The 22,648-nt window shown below is 46.6% G+C and overlaps 1 long non-coding RNA gene across 1 annotated transcript; it reads right to left on the minus strand.

The window, feature by feature from the left end:
* Positions 1 to 4,510: 4,510 nt before the first annotated feature.
* Positions 4,511 to 7,894, minus strand: LOC139074195 (uncharacterized). Its single transcript, XR_011523734.1, has 3 exons — positions 7,628 to 7,894; positions 6,224 to 6,683; positions 4,511 to 5,415 (listed from the first exon to the last, which is right to left on the minus strand). It is a non-coding gene; the product is annotated as an uncharacterized lncRNA (long non-coding RNA).
* Between the last annotated feature and the right edge of the window lie 14,754 nt (positions 7,895 to 22,648).

The following is a 22,648-nucleotide window of genomic DNA, read 5'->3' on the forward strand; positions in this document are numbered from 1 at the left end:
TTGAGCCCTGACTCTGTTCCATCCCAGCCGTGTGGGGCAGTGGAGGAGGCCTCGTGTTAGGTTGGGCTTCAGTCTTCACCATCTGCCAAAGTCAGGGCGCCCTTAACAAGCCCCAGGCATCCTGAGTACCCATGCTTGGCCACCCTCCGGCCCACGGCAGCGGGAAGTCCAGAAGTCCCTCCCATCCCGGTCAGGGCTCCTGTCCCTGTCCTGTTACATATCCAGGAATCTGCTGGTGTCGAGTCCCTGAGGGACAGCTGTGGCCAACACCCCTCTTCGCTTTGGCCATTCACAACAATGTGGACGCCACACAGCTATCTTGCAACGGGGAGAATGAAACTCAGACTCTGAGGATGACGGGTAGGAGCACAGACTGAGTCTGGGTCCTTGGTGACAACCTGGAGCAGCTGACACTGTTCATCTCTGGATGACCTATGTGAGAAAAATGAGCCTCTGTGTGCTCAACTTCATGTGAACTGAGACTTGTTACCACAGCCAAGTGGGTAGCGCCTGACTGACGGGGGAGGGGCACAGCCCTTGCTAGTAAGGGGGGCAGGTGGGGTCAGGACCCTTCTGATCCTCGTTTTCCCGTGGACACAGACCCTGGGCCTCTGCTGTGTCCCTGGAGCCCACACTGCTTAGAGGCTGGGAGGGTTTCTCTAAGCTTCCTTCTGCCTTGGGTCACTGGTGGAAGGGAGCGGGCAAAGGTAGCCTGGGAACGCGGAAAAGGAGCTGGTTTGCAGTCCAGTGGTCTGGGGTTGGGCCCTGGCTCTGTTCATCCCTGTCTTAGGTCAACACTGGCTCTGCATTTAGGACAGGGTAGACCCTGCAGATCAGGCCAAGGGCCCCAGCTGTGAGGGAGGGGAGGGCACCGGAAATGGTCATAGACCAATTAGGACGAAAGTTCAGAGGAGTGCAATGGCAACCTTTGCATCAAAGAAGGCTTCCTGGAGGAGTGGGCCTTGGTCAGGGTCTTGAACGATGTGCCTAATTTCCTTAGGGACAAGTACAGGCCTCTCTGTGTGACTTCTCCTTACTTTGGCTCTCGTGAGTCCAGGCTGGATGGTCTTCGCCCGCACCTGCCTCCTCTCCCTGTGCCTGTCTCCTGGCCAGCCCGTGAGCTTCGGGAGAGCAGGCACGATGCCTTCATCTTGTAGCCTAGTATGTAACAGGCATTTGCTGAATCACTGCTGGGGAAAAGGTCGAGACTAGAGGAAATGTGAGACTCTAGGTGGGGGGGTTGGGGGTGGCTCCAGGCCTGGGGGAGGCCGTGAGCTGATGGGTCTAGGAGTGCAATCTGTGCAGACGGGTCTGGGGGGGCTGGCTGGAAAGGGAGGTCTTCAAACCATGCTTCCCGTTGACATTTCAGGACAGTTCCAGGGAAGGTCTTTTCCCCGAGAAGCCTTGGGGTACTTTTCTTTCCTGCTGGCAGTGGCATTGACATGAAGGAGAGTGTTGACATGCACTGACCACCTGCCCGCTGCACTTGGCCTTGAGCTGGAGAACTTTGGAAATGCTTCCCACTTCCCCGGAGCTCAGCTCATCTCCCCAGGTTACAGAGAGGCGTTGAGCTTGCTCTTCTGACCTTGACCTCTGGGATTCTGAGGGAGCGTGTGTGCAGGAGTGGAATGCAAAGTGGCCTGGATGCAGGAGGCCTGGGTTCCTGTCCTGACTCCACCACTCCCAACTGGAGGGCTTTGGGCTGCTGTCTGTCCTTCTTGGGGCTGGATGATCTTCCAGCTCTGACATTCTAATTATTGTGCCCTGTGATTCCTGAGGCTGGCCACCAGAATGCGGGGCCGGAGGCCGTGGGAGGAGGCTGCCGTCTTACATGGGAGCTCCTGACACTCCCATCTCCCAAGATAATGAAGAGAACAGTGGAGTTAGTCATAGCTGTGTGCACTGAACACAGGCATTGGGCTAAGGGCCTTACATGCATCGTCTCACTTAATGGCCACACAACCCCTGTGAGGAAGGGGTTATTATTGCGCCATTTGACAGATGAGGAAAGAGAAGCAGAGAGTGGTTAGTCAAGCTCCTGGCCTACCCTATTTGCAGAGTTAGGAATTGAATATCCCCTTGTGTTTTGTGGGGTTGAATGGCTTTACAGCGATGGAGGAATAAACATCTGTCTCCTTTAAGAAGCAAGGTGGTACAAGGAGGATGATTTCCAGTGGAGGGAGGGGCCTGAGTGAGGGGAATCGGGGGGACAGGGGGGAGGATGGAGACAGTGTGGGGGTGGGGTGGGATGGAGTTCCGAGATTGCTGCGTCTCTGTGTCAGGGCTGGCACCCAGGTTCCTCCTGCCCTGGGCCCCAGGGAGATGACCAGCAACGTCAAGCACCAGTTCAGGTTTGAGGCCTCCTCCGGGCTGGCTTCAGCTGCCCTGGGCTCTGCTGGGGAAACCACTAGGCTCTGAAATCAGCCTTTAGGCCTGATTTTGGGTCTAGCTTGTGGGTAAGCTGTAATTACGTCCATTATACCTGTCTTGAATGATTCACAGATGGCAGGGGCTTACGTAGGAGCAATGTTCCTCTTAATTTTTTTAAATTTACATTTTCCGGTGACTCATTAGAGTTGAGAGTACAGTCTCACTGACGGGAGAAGAAAAAGTGGGGAGAGAGAAAATGTCATCGGGTCCATTGGAGACGAATAAAATTGTCCAGACCACATCCAGGTGATTCTAGGTCCATGTTCTAAGGGTTTCAACCTACTGCATACTCCTTAGGCCTCTTGACTCTTCTCCTTCCTGGAAGTGGGAGACAGCCCTGAAGCCCCAGGAAGGCAGCGGAGACATAATCTGATGCTGGAAAGTTTCTGCTTTGGGCCAGAAGGACCTAGGTTCAAATCCCTGTTCCGACTCTAATGCTTGCTGTGTGACTCTGAGAAATTTCTTTAGCCTCTCTGAGCCTCAGTTTTCTCACCTGCAAATTGGGGCAAAAACAATGCCAGCTTTGCAGGTTGCTGGGAGGATTGCATGAGGTCATATATATCAAGCACTTGGCATTGTAATGAGAATCACAGGAAACATTTAGCAGTGCATATAACCACCGAGCACTTTACCTGTGGTATCTTAGTCCTTACAACAGTCCTGCGGGTGAGCACTATTCTCCTCAGTTTACAGGTCAGGAAACTGAGCTCTGAGAGATTAAATGATTTGACCAAGGCTACAGAGCCAGTGAATGGCAGAGGTGGGGGACTGGAGCTCAGGTGCAGCTGACATTAGAGCTCGCAGTAGAAAAGTAGACTTACCACCCCAGCCCCCAACACTTATTCCCAGAGGAAGTGGGCTTGGTCCTCCAGCAAAGCTGCCTGAATTTGAGCCCCCGACTTCTCTATTTTGGTAATGGCCCCGCCCGCCTCTCAGGCACCCTCAGCAGAAACTCGGGGTCATCTTTGGCCCCTGTGCCCACCTGACCACATCCTTCCACATCATACTTGTGGCACCATCCGAGCAGTGGCCACGACCCAGATGTACACCTGTTCCATGCAGATCCATTCGTCTTCCTCCCCCCAGGTCTCCACCGAGTTCTTGCCACATCCCCCACCGCCCAGCATAGCCAATTTCAGCCACCCCGTAGTTGGTCTCTTCGCTGCCTGCTTCTGGCATGTCACTCCCTCCCTGAAGCCTTCAGTGGCTCCCCATGCCTGCCATACTCAGCACCAACTCCTGGGCCTGCTGCTGAGCCCCTGGCTCACATGGGGTCACTCCTTCTCCTTCTCTGGCCCCAGTTTCCCCAGCTGTGGAGTGAGACCCTGCCAGGATAACCTCCCCTTCATACTCATGGAAAAGCGATCAACACTTGCCTCCCGCAAGGGAGGAGGGGCCCAGGTCTGGGCTGCGCTGCCCTCCTGCTGTGTCCTGGGGACGCTGCCAGGACCGTCAGGCTGGGTGGCCGTTGAAGCCTCTCTGGGGCTGCATGCTTGTATCCAGAGGCTTCCTCTGGGTGTCTGGAGACGTGAGCGGGTTCTGGGTCTCTGGACCCTGCTGGCTGGGGCGCCTGAGGGGCTGGTGGCTCAGGAGCCCCCCCAAGCTCCCTCTACCTTTGGGGCGGTGACAGAAGGAAGTCCTGGGAAAGCTCTGCATGTCAGTGGGGCAGCCAACGGTCTGTCTAAGCCTCAGCCTCTTAGTCAGCCAGAGGCCTGGCTGTCCCCTCCCTGGACTGCCACCATTCTCCCCACGCCTGCCAAAGTAGACATGTTTGGGCCTTGTCTATGCTGCTGGCACGGGGGTGCTTCCCCTCTGGCTCAGCCAGAGCCTCTTGGCCACTTCCTGTTGCCCTCCGGCTGGTGGGCCCTAAGCGGGCTCCCTCCCTCGGCTTTCCCGGAGATCCCAATGTCCGCTCCACAGGGCTGGGCCAGGCTCGGCGGGCCCCGGACCTCACACCAGAAGACGAGAGAGGGGTGAGTCTGAGGCGAAGCCAGAAGCTCCAGGACAGGCTGCTGAGTCTTCCAAACCTCTCTGCTCCGAGGCCCAGGGCAGGGGCCCCAGGATGGGGGAGGACCCCCAGTGGTTGGTGCCTGGAGTGAGATGTGGCAGCTTCTGGTTCTGAGGCGCTGGCTTGTGAAACAGATAAGAAATGCGATATGGGGAGCCCAGATGGTCCCTTTACTGAGAACAGAGGGGCCTTGGGCGTTTGGTTCTGTCCAACAAGCACGACTGTGCCTGAGACCACTGCAGGGACTGGGGACAAAAGGGGTGACATCTCTCCCCAACAAGGAGTCCACAATCCTGTTGTGGAAGCATACAATAATTGTGGTTTATTGGGGAATGTCCATTCACGGGCATCTAAACAGGAAACATTTTTATGTTTTCTCATTGCTTTCCGTTGTGCTAGGTTGAACCCCCCCTTCCTGTGCCTTGACACGTTTTAGGCAGGTTCCCTGGCTCCCTTGTCTCTTTTGGAAGTGGTAGTTCACGGTGGCCGGGTGGGCCAGGCCACCTCTTTTGGGCATGGAGGTACTCGGTTCTCAGTCCCCGTTTTTCGCTTTGGGCCTTAGCTCAGTTCTGGGACCGTTAAGTCCTTGACATGACCTATGATAAGATAAAGTCCAGGGAGCTGTGGGAGCAAAGGGAAGGGCACCCACCTGGCCGCGGGGGCGTCAGGAAAGTCTTCTGGGCAACCTCTCTCCCGCAGGTCTGGCTGGACTCAGAGTCCCTCAGGGGACAGTGCTTGATTTCCATGACGATGGTCTCCCCTTTGACAAGTTTCCCATGAGCTCTGAGCACCTGTTGTGGAGTCAATGTGAACTTGAGGGCTGGGGTCTGCTGTGTCTGGAGTGCCCATCAGGGCTGGGCACATCAACATCGGGAGAATGAATGAGCTGATTCCAGCTGAGGAGTTCTGTTCTCTTGTGCCTTGGTTGATGGGGTATCTTGGGATCCTAGAAGAGTCTGAGATCCTTGAAGGAATTTCTGGAATGTGAGATGGCTCAGTCAATCCAGGGACTCGTAGGCTGTGCTCTGGGCTCTGCTCAGCCATGCAGGTGGCTTATCACTGGCCAGCCCACAACATCATTTTCCTCCTGCCTGGCTGGAACTCCCTTCTCCAGCCTGCTTCTTCTTCCATTACAGCCCCCAAAGCTCTCCCTCTGTACCCCTCTCAGAACTGAGCTCTCCAGACGGCCCTGATGGCCTAGAGGTTAAAGTTCAGAGCATCTGCTTTGGCACCCTGGTTTGTGGCCTGGCAGTGCAGAACCAGCCCCCTTGTCTGTCAGTAGCCATGCTGTGGCTGTGGCTCACACAGAAGAACTTACCACTATATACAGCTAGGTACTGGGGCTTTGTTGTTGGGGAGTGGGAAGGAAGAAGAAAGGGGGAAGATTGGCAACAGATGTTAGCTTAATGCAAATCTTCCCCTGCAAAAAATAAATAAGTAAATAAAAATTAACAAAAAAGGTATAAATATAAAAAAAAAATTGAGCTTTCAGTTCATGCAGTGCCCTCCACTCCTCCAAGGTTCTGTCTATGGGACTGTGTCCTTTCCGATGACGTTCTGATTGCAGGTCTATTTATAACAATGACTCACCCACTACCTAAACTTCTGCAGAAGAGTTTGGCTTAGGAGCCAACTCCCCTGGAATGTAAAACAATTTGCACTTATAAATGATCGCCATTTCATTTCCAGGAGATTGTGCATCCTTGGCCTCCTCTTGACCCTGTGGCCAGATCACTTAGTGACCCACCCCCCACTGCCCCGGTGCCACAGTCCCCTCCTGTTTACCAAGAATCCTGCTGCCCCCACGACCTGCACAGCTGGGCAAGTTCCTCTTCACCATTAACCTTGAGACCAGACTTCCTTGCTCTCGCAGATGCGAAGGCCTCTGCTGGATGATTTCCCTTTGTTTTCAGATCGTTAGCTTGTGAATGAGCTCAAGTGGGGATAAGGGCAGGGAGTGGATGAATTGGGAAGAGATGTCTGAGGCGCCAGCCTTGGCCTGAGGTCGGCTTCTCTCTTGAGACCCCAGCCTCACCAGTACCGGACCCACAGAGGCCCCTCGCGCCCTGCTGCCGGCAACCTGTGGAGTCTGTGCTCCCTTTAAAGTGACTACCTGGTGGGAGGGGCAGTCATGACTCGAAGCAGGTTCCACCTCTTCTCCTGCACCGATCAGGGCCAGCGGCTCACCGTCTCCTCCGACAGGTGTCTGTAGTGGGTAGGTCCGCTACCTCCTGTGGCTGTTGGGCTGGAAGGACGTGAGCATGGACAAGACATTTGCAGCCAGGCTGGGGGAATGAGATGACCCCTCCCCCAATTGGTCAGCAGACACCCTTGCTGCCTACTTCATAAAGAAAATAGAGTAGAGGCCCTCAGTGGGGTCCCTTGGCTTCCCGTCCAAGTCCTCACCTAGAAGCTTTCTACATCCCCCGGACCTCCCGTTCTCCAGCCCTTTCACCTTAGTGGTAGAGGGTCGCTCTGTCCTGTGGCCCCTGCTCAGGAATCCTTCCTGACCTCATCATGGTTCGTCGATTGTCACTCAGTCCAGAATGGAGCCTCTGCTGGCTGTCTTACTGCCTCTCTGCATGTTCAGCCCGGTTTATCCTAGACTCCAGGTCGCCCCCCGACCCCCAGCATCACCTCTAGCTACCCCTCTAGCTACCCCTCTCTCCACTTCCTGTCTTCACTCTAGTCATCCCGTTCCCTCCAGGTCACTGCAGGCTGACTTCAGCCTCCACCCCGCCTGCTCTCATCTCTTAGCTGACCCATCCAGGGCAATCCTTTCAGTTTCAAGCTTCGTTGGGCTTTTTGTCGCTTTTGACATCCTTGAGCTCTGCCCTCCCTGGCTTCTGCAGCGCCACCCTCTGCTGGTTCTCAGACACCCCTGGGCTCCATTCCCCCTCCTCCGGCCTCACTGCAGGCTCCCGGCTTCTCCCTCACGTCACTGCCACAGCCGCCAACTTCAGGCTGTGTTCATGCCCTGCCTTCAGGCTGTTTGCCTTCAATCCATTCTCCACCAACCAGGCGATGCCTCAGAGAGCGCCCCTCCGCAGCTTAAATCCCCACTTTGCAAGGCATGCAAGGCCCCCATGAGCCGTCCCTGCCTGTCTCTCGGCCTCATCTCCTGCCACCACCCCCAAGCCCTATTTTCCAGGCATCCTGAGCTAGTCCCGCTCTGCCAGGTGAACTTACCTTCCTCACATCTCTGCCCAGCACACGATGCTCCTACGGCACAGAAGCCTCTAACCCTCCTTCTTCCTTTGGTTGAGTCCTAGTCATCACTCAGAGCTCTGCTGGCTTGTCCCCTCCAGGGGACTGGCTTCTGGGACCAGCTCTTCCCCTCCTGGTTGCCTTCTGTCTTCCTGCACCGAACCGTCTGTCTGTGTGTCTGCCTCCCACGCTGGCCCGCACTTCCACTCCAACCACCAACTCGACACTCCAGTCTGGGTCCAAATAGCTTTATTTTATGCTCCTCTGGAGTGACTCCCCTTCCTTTAGGGCACTTAACTTGGTAGTTGTGTATATAACAAGAGAAAGTATTTGATTAATGCCTGTCTCCACAGGACTGGAAGCCAGGCAAGAACACAGACATCCTTACTTGTAAACGGGGATGTTACTGTTCTTCTTACAGAACATTTGCTACTAAATATTTTGAGACTAATAAACACCTGTGTACCCCATACCCAACTTTGTCCCATCTTACGGCCTGCCATATTGCTTCAGACGCTTTTTCTTAAAGACAGGATTATAGACGTCATTGAAGGCAAGTTGCAATGCATGTTTATGAAAACTTTTATTAAATGCTTAAATATTAAGTAGATATAAATATAGATAAAATATGTTTAATATCTAAGGATTCTGAAAGAGTGGACACCTGTGTACCCACGACCCAATTCAGGAAGGAGAACGTAACCATTACGTGTGAAGTCTCCCTCACGCATCCCCGTTCCTCCCTTCTCGGAGTGTAACCATTATCCTGAACTGTGTGTATGATTTTCTTGCTTTTCATTATACTTATACCAAATGTATCTGTATCCCTAAACAATAGGTTGCTGGGTTTTTTGTTTGTTTGTTTGTTTGTTTTTAAAGATTTTTTAATTTTTTCCTTTTTCTCCCCAAAGCCCCCCAGTACATAGTTGTATATTCTTCCTTGTGGGTCCTTCTAGTTGTGGCATGTGGGACGCTGCCTCAGCGTGGTTTGATGAGCAGTGCCATGTCCGTGCCCAGGATTTGAACCAACGAAACACCGGGCCGCCTGCAGCGGAGAGTGCGAACCCAACCACTCGGCCACGGGGCCAGCCCCTAGGTTGCTGGGTTTTTAAAAAAACTTTACATAAATGGAAACATACAGTTTGGGTTCTTCTGTGATCTGCCTTTTTCAACGTTTTGACTTCAAAACTCTGTGCATCCAGTGGGTGTGAAGTGCTATCTTATTTTCCGGACTGCTGGTGGGGTTGAATGTATTTTCAAATGTTTTCTCTTCTGTGAATTACCTATTCTACTTGGTGATTTTTCTCCAGAATTGTGTGGTAGCTCTTCATAGATTTTGCAGATGAAGCTCTTGGCAGGCAAATATCCCGAGTTGTAGTTTGTCTCTTTGGGGGGAGGGGGGAAGACTCGGGAGGTTTTTTTTTTAAATACAGTAAAATACACAAATGTCGATCGCTACAGTTTGGTGGATTTTTTTTTTTTTTGCTGAGGAAGACTGGCCCTGAGTATCATCTGTGCTCACCTTCCTCTACTCTATATGTGAGATGCCTGCCACAGCATGGCTTGATAAGCAGTGCTAGGTCCATACCTGGGATCTGAACTGGCGAACCCTGGGCCACTGAAGCAGAGTGAGTGAACTTAACCACTATGCCACCTGGCTGGCCCCATGGATTTTTGGCAAATGCACATAGGTATGTAACCCACTCCTCTATCATGTTCTAGAATATGCGCATCACCCTAGTAAGATCCTCCATGCTCCTTCCTAGGCAATCACTATTTTGACTTCTTATAACATACATTGATTTTGCCTGATTTAGAACTTCATATAAATGAAAACATACAGTAAGTATGTCTGACTTCTTTTGCTCAGGATAATGTTTTTAAGATTCATCCATGTTGTTGCATAGATTTCTTTTTTTATTGCTGAGTAGATTTCCACTGTATAAACATACGACTATATGTTTACCCATTCTCTTGTTGACGGACATCGAGGTTGTTTCAGTTTTGGGCTACTTTGAATAAAATGCTATAAACATTCTTGTACTTGTCTTTTTGTGGACATATGTTTTCATTTCTCTTGGGTAAATACCTCAGTGGAGTTGCTGGCCCATAGGGAAGATGTATGTTTAACTTTATAAGAACCACTATGCTTCATCTTTTAACTCTGTTAAGGGTATTACCTGTAATCAGATCTAACCATCTTTTCCTTTATGGTTTATGCTTGCTTGAAGAAATCTTCTGAGGTCATACAGATTTCCTTTTATATTTCCTTCTGAAGGTTTTAAACTTTGCGTTTCATATGTAGGTCTTTAATTCACCTGAAATTGATTCTTGTCCACAATATGAGATAAGAATCTACTTTCCCCTGGTTCCCCATTTGGGTGACCAATATTCCCAGCTCTGTTATTGACTAGAGCTTACCCTCTCCCTGCCAGCTGTAATGCCCTGTCATATATGAGGCGACTTAGACTTGTTTCTGGGCTCCAGTTTGTGCCATTGGTTTATTTTTCTATCCCTATGCCAATACCACACTGTGTTGATTACTATAATTCATAAAATGTCTATCTGGTAGGGTAGTCATCCTACTTTGTTCTCCAAAATCAGCTTGTCTATTTGAGGTCTTTGCTCTTCCATGCAAACTTTAGGACCAGTTTGCACACACACACACACACAAGCAATTGAAATTTTGTTTGCATTTGCATATCTTTATTGATTATTTGGAGGGATGACTGCCATCTTTAGGACCGTGCGTCTTCCCATTCATGATCTGTGGCTCTATTTTTTGTTTTCTAAAGGTGTTTAAATAAAGTTATACACTTTTCTCTGTGAAGGTCTTTGCATATTTTTTGTTGGATTTATTTTAGGTATCTTATAGTTTTTTGATTGCCGCAAATGGAATTTTTTAAAAATTACATTTTAAATTGATTGCTGATTCCGGGGGCACAGTTGATTTTTGCACACTGACAGTTTATCCAGCACATTTCTGAACGCTCATATTTGTTCCTATGGTTTGACAGTAGCCCCTCTTGGATTTTTCTCTATGGATAAATCCTATAATCCTTAGAAAATGACAGTTTCATTTCTTCCTTTGAAATCTTTACACTTTAATTTTCTGTCTTATCTTTGTGCACTAGCTAGGACCTCCAGAATAATGGTGAATAGAAGAGGAGATCACGGGCAGCCTTGTCTTGATCCTGCCTTTCAAAGGAATGCTTCTAATTTTTAGCCGTGAAGTAGGAGGTTCGTTCTGAGGTTTTTGTAGATACACTTTAAGTTATAAAGTTCCCTTTAAATCTTAGTTAGCTAAGAGTTTAAAAAATTGATATTGTAAGTAGATGTTCAATTTTTTCAAATGTTTTTTTCTAGGATATTGAATAATTATATTATATAATTTTCCTCTTTGATCTATTCCTGTGAGTTATATTAACACGTTTTCTTTTCTTTTTTTTTTTTGAGGAAGATTAGCCCTGAGCTAATATCTGCTGCCAATCCTCTTTTTGCTGAGGAAGACTGGCCCTGAGCTAACATCTGTGCCCATCTTCCACTATTTTATATGTGGGACGCTTGCCAAGCGGTGCCACGTCCACTCTGGGATCCAAACCCTCGAACCCCGGGCCGCAGAAGCAGAATGTGCACACTTAACCTCTGTGTGAACCGGCCGGCCCCCAACAGATTTTCTGATGCTAAGCCATCCTTTTATTCCTGGAATAAACCTAGTTGGTTTGTGTTGGTGTTGCTTGTTATAGTACATAATGCTGTATTGGTTTGTGAACATTTTAAGATTTTTGCGTTTGTTGAGAAGTGCGATGGTGCCGTAGTTTTCCTTTCTTATATTTTCCTTGTTTGCTTTTGGTATCAAGGTTATATTTACCTCATAAAATAGTCTGGGAGGAATTTCCCTTCCTTTCTTAGTCTTTGGCGTGTTTGCATGAGGTTGGGTTGAGTTTTCCTTGAATGTTTGGTAGAACCAACTTGAAACTCACCTGGGCTAGGTATTGTGTGTTTGTGTATACGGGGTAGATTTTTAAGACACAGATTCAATTTCCTTAATGATTGTTTGTGTGTTCAGATTTTCTACTTCTTATTCAATTAGTTTTGATGTTATTTTTTTTCTGGGAGAATTTCCATTTCATCTAACTCTTTCAATTCATTGGCATAATCTTGTTCATGGTATTCTCTTATTGTTTTTAAATTCTCTACTATATCTGTAGTTATGTCCCTCTTTCACTCCTGATATAATTTGGCGTTTTGATATTTTGATCAATCGGGTCAGATGTTTGTCTATTTTACTGGTATTTTCAAAGAATGAAACTTGATTACCTTTCCTATTGTTTCTTTGTTTTCCGTTTTGTGACTACGTGGTCCTTTCTCTTTTCTTTTCTTTTCTTTTTTTTTTGGTGAGGAAGATTGGCCCTGAGCTAACACCTATCGCCAATCTTCCTCTTTTTGCTTGGGAAGTTTGTGGCTGAGCTAACATCTGTGCCAGTCTTCCTCTATTTTGTATTTGGGATGCCACCTCAGCATGGCCTGATAAGCAGTGTGTAACTCTGTGCCCAGGATCCAAATCTGTGAATCCTAGGCTGCTGAAGCGGAGCTCTCGAACTTAACCACTATGCCACCGGCCTGAGCCCCTCATCCTTTCTTTATGATTTCCTTCTATTTTCTTTCGATTTACTCTGTTGTACTAACGTCTTAAATTTGGTGTTTAATCCATTAATTTTCCATTTTTTTCTTCTATGTTTTTATGGCTATACCTCTAAGTGCTGTGTGCAGCTGCATCCTACAAACTTTGATATGTAGAATTTCATTATCATTCAGTTCTAAATATTTTCCATTGTTCATTTTGATTTCTTCTTTGATCCATTTGTTGCTTAGAAGTGTGTTTTTACATTTCCCAAATAGATTGAATTTTTAAAGCTGTATTGTATTATCGATTTTTTAAAAATCTAATTGGATTATGATAAGAGAATGTAGTCTGATAGATTTTTGATTTGCTTTCTATTATAGTACGAGATTAATTTTGAAAATCTTCATGGCTGCTTAAAATACGTGTATTCTCTTGCTGTTGGTTGTAGGGTTCTATATACATCTGTTCGATTAAACTTACCGTGGTGTTAAAATCTTCTGTAATCCAACTTGTTTTTTGTCTCCTTGATATTTCAGTTTCTGAGAGACGTGCTAAATGCTCCCACTATGGTTGCAGATTTTAAATTTCTTCTGGTAATTCTGTCAACTTTTGTTTTCTATCTTCCGAGGCTGTTTTAACTGGATGCATAATGGTCAGAAACGTTCTCCCTTTCTGCTGACCTTTTCCTTTGATTATTGTTTAGTGCCTGTCTGTATTTCTCACAACGCTTTGGCCATAAAGTATAGTTTGTCAGCTATCCGTTGACTGCACCAGCTTTCTTATGATTACAATTGGCCTAGTTTATCATTGGTCATTTAAGAAAATTCCAACTTTTCTGGGTCCCTGTGTTTTGTAAATGGCACACATTCAGCTTTTGGTTTTTAATTTATTCAGAGAATCTCTATCTCCTAAGCAAATAATTTAGTATTTTTAAATGTACTATATGATTGCTGATATATTTGTATAGATGGTCGTATTTTGGTTAACGTATATGATGTATAGGCTTATTTGTATTGTTTTATTTTGTAGTGGTTTTTTTTAGTTACTTTGTTTTTCCTTTCCTCCCCCCCCCCCGCCCCCATTTCCTGCCTCCTGTTGGATTAATCTAGTTGTTTCTCTTTTTTCTTCTCTACTAGCTTGGACGCTATGCATTCTATTAGTGGTTATATATATTTATGTATAATATACTTGACCTAATAAGGTAACAATTAGTATCACTATATCCTTCTGGCTAAACATAAGTGCCATCTGATGCTTTAACTATAAATATCTCCTCCTTCCTAGCTAACATATTGTTTTCTAGCTTTTTGGTTATACCTCATTTTAATATCCTACATTATTCATTATAATAATGTTATTTGTCAAAGCTTAACATAATTAAGTTGTCATGGCTTATTCAGATTTATTTATAACTTTACCAATTTATTTGCTCATCATCGTTTATTGCTTCTCATTCCCTTTCTACACTCAATTTTCTTCTCCCTGAAGTACATCCTTTAGTTCTTCTTTCAGCATGAGTACATAAAGATCGCTTAGTCTTTGTTTGAGCAAAAGTAGTTTTGTTCCCATGACATTTCGCTGGGTATAGAATTCTAGGTTGACCTTTATTTTCTCTGAGTAATTTAAAGATATTTTTCCATTGTCTCCTGGTGTCTGTTATTACTGTTGAGAAGTCTATTTCCAGTCTAATTGTGTTTCCTTTTTGAGCAATCCGTGTTTTGTCTGTGGCTGTAGTTTCACCAGGATGATGATATGATCTGGCTTGCCCTGGACAGTCCTGGTTTATAACTGTTACCCTTGTTTAATTCCTGATTGCGCCTCTTACATTCTCAAAAATACCTGGTTAGAACAATACATTCTTGTGGTCACCTTCACCGTAATGTGTCTAGTGATGGTTTCATTTTTACTTACCCTTCTAAGGACTTCTTGTGCTGCCTGGATCTGAAGATTCATCAATTCTGGGGAATGTTTAAGCATTTTTCTCTTTTCAAAAATACCCTACATTAAAAATCTTTTAATTTTCACAACTAGAAGGACCTGCAACTAAGATATACAACTGTGTACAGGGGGGTTTGGGGTGATAAAGCAGGAAAAAAAATCTTTTAATCTAAAATTCTACCTTAAGAAAATAAATTAATAAATATATCATTAAATTAATACGTCCTTTTTCTCTTCAAATTGCCTGACCTGTCAATACCCTTTCAGCTACCATGGCTCCTATGATAACACATTGGATAGTGTGTATAATGGACCATTTTTGTGACCTCAGTTCTGTGACACGTGCTTCAACCCTCTGTGTGTTTGCTTTTATTTATACATAAGAGTGTATAAAATATATCAACGAATGATACGCTCAGATTCAGGTTGACAGTTAGGACATTATCTAATATCTTCGATGCTCCCTTTGGGCCTCTGCTCACGTGTATCCTGCCCCACTCTGCACATCACCACACTTCTGAATTTGATGTTGATTATTCCATTGCTTTGCTCATAGCTTTTGCCACTTGTATGTGTACTTTAAACAGTTTGTTATTTAGCTTTGTCTGCTTTTTTAAAGTGTAGACAAGTGGAATCTGATTTATATTCTTCTGTGACTTGTTTTTTCCTTCACATTTGTTTTTGAAGTTAACTCATGTTGAGAGTAGCACTGTCATGCATCCATTTTCACTATAGTCAAACAGTGGGCTTGTTGTTTGGCTGTATCACAAGACATATGAGTCTAGTCTACTCATTATGGACGTTTGCAATGTTTCCAATTTTTTTGATAGTTATATACCTAGCTCTGGGACTTCTGGGTCATGGTGCATGTACACCACGTGAACAGGCACGTTCAACTTTACTAGTTAGTACCTAACAATCAATGGAGGTACCAATTTACATTCCTGCTTTCAATATATGAGTTTCTTTTGCTTCATATACTAACACTTGGTGTTGTCAATGCTTTAATTTTTGCCAAATTTGTAAGTGTGGAGTGTGCCATGGCACTGTGAGTGTATGTGTGTGATTAACCTTTTAATTTTGGAGTTTTGATTTTAATTTGCATTTCCCTTATTCTCAATTATGTTGATCGTGTTCTCATGTTTATTAGACATTTATCTTTTCGGTGGAATTCCTGTTATTTTTCTTTCATCTATTTTCTTTGGGGTAATTTTTCTTGATTTATAAGCATTCTTTACATGTTCTAGAAACTACCTTTGTAAAATGTTTTGAAACTGACATCTCCAAGTCTGTGGCTTGTTTTTTTCTCATTCTTTATGAAGTCTCTGGAAAACCAGAAGTTGTAAATTTATGTATGTTTTTTGTTGTTATTTTTGAAGTCCTTTTCTACCCTGAGGGCCTAAAATTATTATCCTATATTACATTCTCATTTTTATTATAGTTTTATCATTCACATTTGTGTTTAATCTACCTTGAATTGATTTTTACATAGGATATGAAGGAGGAATTAATTTTAATTTTTTTCCATATGGAAAACCAATTGAACCAGTATTATTTAAGGTCCATCCTTTTCCTACTAGTCTACAATGTCTGTTCTATCATAAATCCAGTTTCCATATGTGCCTGTGTATGTTCCTGGGCCCTCTCTCTCGTCTCGTCAGTCTGTCTACTCCTGCACCAACACCACACTATTTTGATTACTATAGCTTTGTCTTGATTTCTAGTAGGACAAATCCTTCCCTCTTGTTCTTCTTCAAGAATGATTTAGGGGGGCCAGCCAGTTGTGTAGTGGTTAAGTTTGAGTGCTCTGCTTCAGCGGCCTGGGGTTCACCAATTTGGATCCTGGCTCTGGACCTACACACTGCTCATCAAGCCATGCTGTGGTGGCATCCCACATAGAAGAACTAGAAGGACTTACAACTAGGAAATACAACTATGTACTGGGGCTTGGGGAGGAAAAAAAAAGGGGAGAAAAAAATTGGCAATGGATGTTAGCTCAGGGCCAATCTTCCTCACCAAAAAAAAAAAAAAAAAAGGCATACCTTTAAAAAAAAAAAAAAAGAATGACTTAGGGAGTCAGCCCTGATTGCCTAGTGGTTAAGGTTCAGCATGCTCCACTTCAGTGGCCTGGGCCTGGTTTCTGGGTGCAGAACCACACCACTCGTCTATCAGTAGCCATGCTGTGGTGGTGGCTCATGTAGAAGAACCAGAAGAACTTACAATTATATGCAACTATGTACTGGGACTTTGTAGGGCATAAAAAGGAAGAAAAAAAGGAGGAGGAGGAAGATTAGCAACAGATGTTAGCTTAGGGTGAATCTTCCCCTGGGGAATAAAAACAACTTAGGTTTTCATGGTCTTCCATACAAATATGAGAATCAGCTTATCCGTTTCCATAAACTGACAAGTTTCCTTTCTGTGATGGAAGTGGTGCAATGTCATCAACATCTCATCAAATGGCTTGGCTGGTCCCTCTGGAAAGTGGTGCTGTATTCAGGGCTCAGTGTTAGTCTCTGAGGTTGGCATGTTGGACACTCAGCAGGGGCTGTAGCTAGAACAGCCTTGGTGTGTGGGGGCCCCTACCGATGAGCCCAGGCACAACCTCCATCCTTCCCACCAGGGCCATTTCATTGGTGAGCACCTCGAACAAGGACAGAAGTGGCTGGAGGGAAGGCTGACCGACTTCCACTGAATGGGTCTTCTCCACTGGTTGTTGGAGCTCTCTGCCACTGAGCGACCTCACACAAATGTGCTAAATTGGAGAAGTCTCTCCTCACACCTCTTATACCTTGTCACCAACTTTCCAATCTTATTCTTGCAAAGTCCATGTCCATCCAGCAGACTATTAGCTCTATGAATCAGTGTAATATCTATACCTCTGGCCTGGCAGGGGGAGGAGACAGGAGGGGCTGGGAGAAGGCACCAATTTTGGGACAGTCCAGGATACCACCGTGTCTTGCCTCTATGACTCTGAAGTAAGAGTTTGGGCAAAGGCTGTGGAACTGCTGCTTCTGTACAACCTCAACGTGGTGGCTTGTGGAGCAATTTTGAAGCCATGTCTGACCACTCCAACCTTCTGAAAAAAATGGCCATTATTTCACCTTACTTCTCTTCCACCTTCCAATCTCGCTCGAGTTTCTTTCATTGGCTGACTCTAACCTGGAGCCATATTGGATAAACGAATTCTCTGACTTAAAAGAAATGATTTCGGTTCCAAGTTGACGACAGGCCCTCCAGCCCGATGGTATCTATTCCTGTTGTTTGCATCATTTCCATGTGTAGGTAAGGTATTGCCGGTCATCCTGGTTTGGGAATGGCTTTCGGGAAGAATATACTACTGCCCACTTGGTCAGGTCAGCTGGGAGTGAGGCATAAAGTACAGGGGTCAGAGGTTGTACTGCGATAACTGGTCTTATGGTGGAAGACCAGTTATGAGGGAACAGGTCTTTCAGCATTGAAAGTATATGGTTACTGAAGGAGAAAAAAGGTTTGAGATGTATAATGCCAGAGCAGTCTGTTCAAAAGGTAAGACAGAAGAATGGCTGACAGTTAATGTTAAAAAGCTCATGACGTCAATGTTTAAAACAATCCATTTCTTTTTGTTTAGCCGTTGAATGATTAGTCTCAAACTGACACTGCAACTTAAACCACATAATACTATTCAAAAATGTTCTGTTGCATAAGAAACAATAAGGCAAATTATTTGTTTTTGGTTTTTGCTGGGCTTTTTTTTTGGTGAGGAAGATTGGCCTTGAGTTAACATCTATTGCCAATCTTCCTCTTTTTACTTGAGGAAGATTGTCCATGAGCTAACATCTGTGCCAATCTCCCTCTATTTTTTATGTGGGATGCCTCCACAGCATGGCTTGATGAGTGGTGTGTAGGTGTGTGCCTGGGATCTGAACCCGTGAACTCTGGGCTGCTGAAGCAGAGCACACAAACTTAACCACTACACCACTGGGCCAGCCCAAATAAGGTAAATTATTAACAGAGCTACCTTCTGGTGCACCAATCATCTCTCCAGCTGCATTTAATCTGCTTTTTAACTCATCCATTGGGTTTTTCATTTGTGTCTTTCTATATTTTTCTAAATAGGTCAAGTTGGATATTTTCCAAATATGCTTGTTTTAAAAAAAATCTTTTCATTTTTAAAACTCTTTTCTGTTAATTACTTAAGACATACTTATTTTGTAGTTTATTTTGTTCTAATGGTTGAAGTCTTGGGAGAGGGGAATCAAATCCTGTTGCTTATTCTGTCTGTAGCTCACCCGTCTCGCAGTTTTCGACTGTGAGCTCATCCACAGCAGTACTCTATCTGTGGGAAGCATCTGCAGCCCAGCTTGAGAGCTGCTCTCCAGAGCAGTTTTATGTTTGTTACAGTTTAATGTTTGTTACTATGTTTCTTTACCAATTTGAGAGTTCTTGGACCCAGGTGTATGGTAGTCAAAGTTTCCCACCCCACATGGCTACCTGTCTTGGGGAGATTTTTTTCCCCCACAGGGAGCCCAGTCTAGAGCAGATAAGCTTCCTTGTAGCTTCTCCTCTCCCCTCTTGCCCTCCCCACCCCCTTGCCCCTGCCCCCCCCTACAGCTGCAGCCTTAACTCAAAAGCTATTCTTTTGATATTTATTCTGCTCTCAATTTGTGGCCCCTGAGGGTTTCCTTTCTTACTTGAGAATTTAGCTCTGCTTTTAAAAGGGCATCTATTATATTTTATCCAGAATTTCTAGGTGTCAATTAGTGGGAGTGTTTTCAGGTTATCTAGTGAAACAAATTTCCAAAACCATAAGCCTTACCATTTGTCTTTGTTAATCGTTGTGTCCCTTTTGTCTATCATAATGCCTGGGGGAAAAAGGTATTAAACGGATGTCCCCTTCTCTTGTTCTTTCTGTTTCTCCTGGTAGCCGAGATCCTTAAGCCTCTTGGCCTTTTCTTCGGCGCCCAGCACAGAGCCTGACACACAGCAGACACTCAGGAAGTGTTGGTGGAGTGAACTGGAGGAATAAATTTTATCAACGAGGACTCAGACCAGAGATTTGAAGCGACTGAGTTCTCTGGAATTTCAGTGCCAGTAAAGGCGATTTCCGGCTGGTATCATTCATTCAAACGTTTCGGTTTTCCCCAGATTAACCCATTCCTGCCGTTATAAGAAGACATGAGAAGTCCTCTAGTCCTGCAGTCTGGATCTTATTTTATCGCTGAGCCTGGTCCTGCCCTCCCATTCCCTTCTCCAGGATTCAGGACATCAATATCTCAACCTAGGAGCTGCAAGATGGATGATGCCAGAGGGGGTCTTGGTGGTGGTGGCTGAGACTGTGGGAGAAGAAGAGGGGAAGCTGGGGAGAGAGGGAAAATGGAAGTGGCCTGTGAGCTTCCAGATGGCCTCATCTGTGGCCCACGTGCCGTTATTGGTTTCCCCCCTTTTTTCTTTTTTTTTTTTTTTGTTAAATTCGAACTCTTGGTAAGACGCCGGTTGCTTTGGCTAAAAATGGCTTGCTTGATTTATTCTTCTTAGTGTCAAAGAATCACAAATCTTGCCCTGACTTGGGCCCTCCCTGGCTGTCTGAGAGCTGCCTTCCCTCCGGGCAGTGTGAGTGTGGCCGTAGAGAGAGCCCTCAACTGGAAATCAGGAGCCCTCGGCTCCTGGCCAAGCACTGCCACTGTGTGACCTTGGACAACTCACTTGCCCTCTCTGGACTCAGTTTTACTGATCTGAAACTGGAGAGGATCATCTAAAAGGGCCTTTTTGGCTGTGACATCATGAGGTTATAAAATTAAGCAGGGTACTAAAAAGGGCATAGGGCTGGAATGCTGGTCTGTGCCTTAGTGGTACCCTCTGCTCAGGCCTGATCATGCGAACATGGGGGCGGGGGGCTTGATGTTATTGCAAAGAGTCTGGAATCAAGGGCCCTATCCCCTAATATGTAGGTTACATCTTGTGGGGACCCTGAACAAAACTGAGGTCCTGTAGTAAGGAAGAACGGGAGACGTGGATTTGTATCAATGCCCCAAATGAGAGAAATAGGGGGGTAGGTCTGTCCCCTTCACAGACCATTATGTGACCGTCACAAATGACGTTTTCAAAGACTTGCTAACAACACAGCAAACTGCCTATGCTGTAATGGTCGGTGAAAAAGGACGCAAATTTGTAGATCTAGAATACATGGAAGCAGGTAAAAATGGAGCAGAGCAAACAAGGCTGGAGGTGGGACGATGGACGCTTTTTCTCTCTCTGGGGAGGCAGTTTTGCTCGGCTCGCTGGATTTTCTACATTTCCTACAGTGGGAATGTATCACTCTTAGAATGGCAAATGAACTGTATTAAAATAATATTTTAAGGGGTAGCCTGGTGGTGCAGCAGTTAAGTTCACATGTTCCGCTTTGGCGGCCCGGAGTTCGCCGGTTCGGATCCTGGGGTGCAGACATGGCACCGCTTGGCAAGCCATGCTGTGGTAGGGATCCCACGTATAAAGTAGAGGAAGATGGGTACAGATGTTAGTTAGTGCAGGGCCAGTCTTCCTCAGCAAAAAGAGGAGGATTGGCAGCAGTTAGCTCAGGGCTAATCTTCCTCAAAAAAAAAATGTAATATTTTAAAGAATATTCCATTTTGTGGTGCAGGGAGATGGGAGACCTAGTTGACCCTGTGTCCACATCTGGGCCCACCAGGGGCATTGAAGGGCTGGAAGGTGTCCAGGGAAGGGAGCTGGTGATGTGGGAGCTCACAGCTGGCTGTGCAAGGAGCAGCTGTCAAGCAGAGGGTTAGAAAAATAAGGATGGGGTCATGGTCAGGCCCTGGAATAGTCTCAGCGAAAAGGAAGTAGACACCTCTGAGGGGATCCAGACACCTCCTGGGGAAGCCCCAAGCTCACAGGGCCCCGACATTTGGCTTACCAGAAGGAAGAATGGCCAACCTTGTGAAGTGTCCATGCTGAGGGCCAACAGCCTTGGGAAGTGGTGAGCCCTTTGTCATCGGGCGAGTTGACAGAGGCTTCTGACCGCTGTCAGGGACGCTGCGGTGAGCTCTCCTGCAGCGCTGTGAGATTTGAGTAGAGGAGCTCAAAGCTCTCCTTCTGTTTGTTAAAGGAGAGGGAAAAAGTTGGAAGTAGAGGAATAGCTCCCGTCATGGTCAAGAGAGGGGCCTCTGAAGTCAGACGGCTGCGTTCAGGTCCTGGCTGCACTATTTACTAGCTGTGCAATCTCGGGCAAGTTACTCAACCTCTTTGTACCTCAGTTTTCTTATCTGCAAAATGGACATACTGGGGTAGCTGTGATAAATAAATGAGTGCATAAAGGGCTTGGTGCCGGGCCTTGCACACAGTAAGAGCTCAGTAAATGAAACTGGTGGCAGTGGGTTATTGTTCAAGGCAATGGAGATACGGGCCTCCTGCAACGTGCTCAGCTCCTAAGTCACCTGCTTTCTCACGTGTCAGCGGTGTCTCATTTGGGATCAGCATCTGTTGGTCCAAAGTCATACTCTGTATTTGGTTGAACTAATTTTATCTCAGATTATTTCTGACAGAGTCAACATTCTCCCCTCTCCCAGCGCTGAATCCCCTCAAAGGCACACAATCTCCAGGCAGGCTGCTCTTGGAGTTTGGTTTCCTTGGCCTCCCTCGCCGAGTCGGTGCCCAGAATGTAATCATGAGCCCGTCCTCCGCCAGGCGCTGGGTGCCCAGGAATGCCGGCAGGTCCGTCTGCCAGCGCATCTGTTTCCAATCAGCGAGCGTGGAGCATTCCTTCTGCCGAGCGTGCAGGCCCCGAGCCTGGGGACCGCGCTAATTGATTGCTAAATGGATCTTGTCATTTCCAAAAGAGGCCTCCAGACCTGCCCTTTGCTCTGCCTCTGCTCCCCCTGGGCTGAAGAGCTGAAAATTAACTCGTCCGCTGCCTCTGGAGAGAGGCGAGGACCGTCTTGAACCTCGACTGTGGGAATTCACCGGGAGCCTTACGAAAGCCCCTGCTCTTTATAAAGAGATTTGCGGCTTAAAAAGCACTTCCACGGGCACGATCCCGTTGCATTCTCCTGGAGACTTTGTGGGATGGGCCCGATGTTGTTGGAAAGATGAGGGAATCAAAGTTCAGGGGTGTGAGTGGAGAGGCTCCAGGTCGCCCGGAGTTGGTGGCAAGAGTGAGACTGTCTTGACCCCGACACAAGTTGGGTCCAGGTTCTGTCCCCCAAAATCAGCCCATTAGCAGTGTCTGGCCAGGGGTTGCCATTGAGGTCGCCAGGGAGAAAGACAGCACAGGGTCTGCTGAGCTGGGCTGGCTGGGTCAGGACACCCACAGGTGTCTTGGGAGTCTGGCTGTGATGAGTGAACCAGGATGGGGAAGATGCCATTCACGTGCCAGGGGGAAGGGCGGTACCCCAGCCCCAGAGTGGGAGCAGCCTTCCTTCCCGGGCAGGAGGCCCCCTCTCACCCCAGCATTCTTGCTCCGAGGG

Source organism: Equus przewalskii, chromosome 10 (assembly GCF_037783145.1).
Source record: "Equus przewalskii isolate Varuska chromosome 10, EquPr2, whole genome shotgun sequence".
In the NCBI taxonomy this organism is placed as follows: domain Eukaryota; kingdom Metazoa; phylum Chordata; class Mammalia; order Perissodactyla; family Equidae; genus Equus; species Equus przewalskii.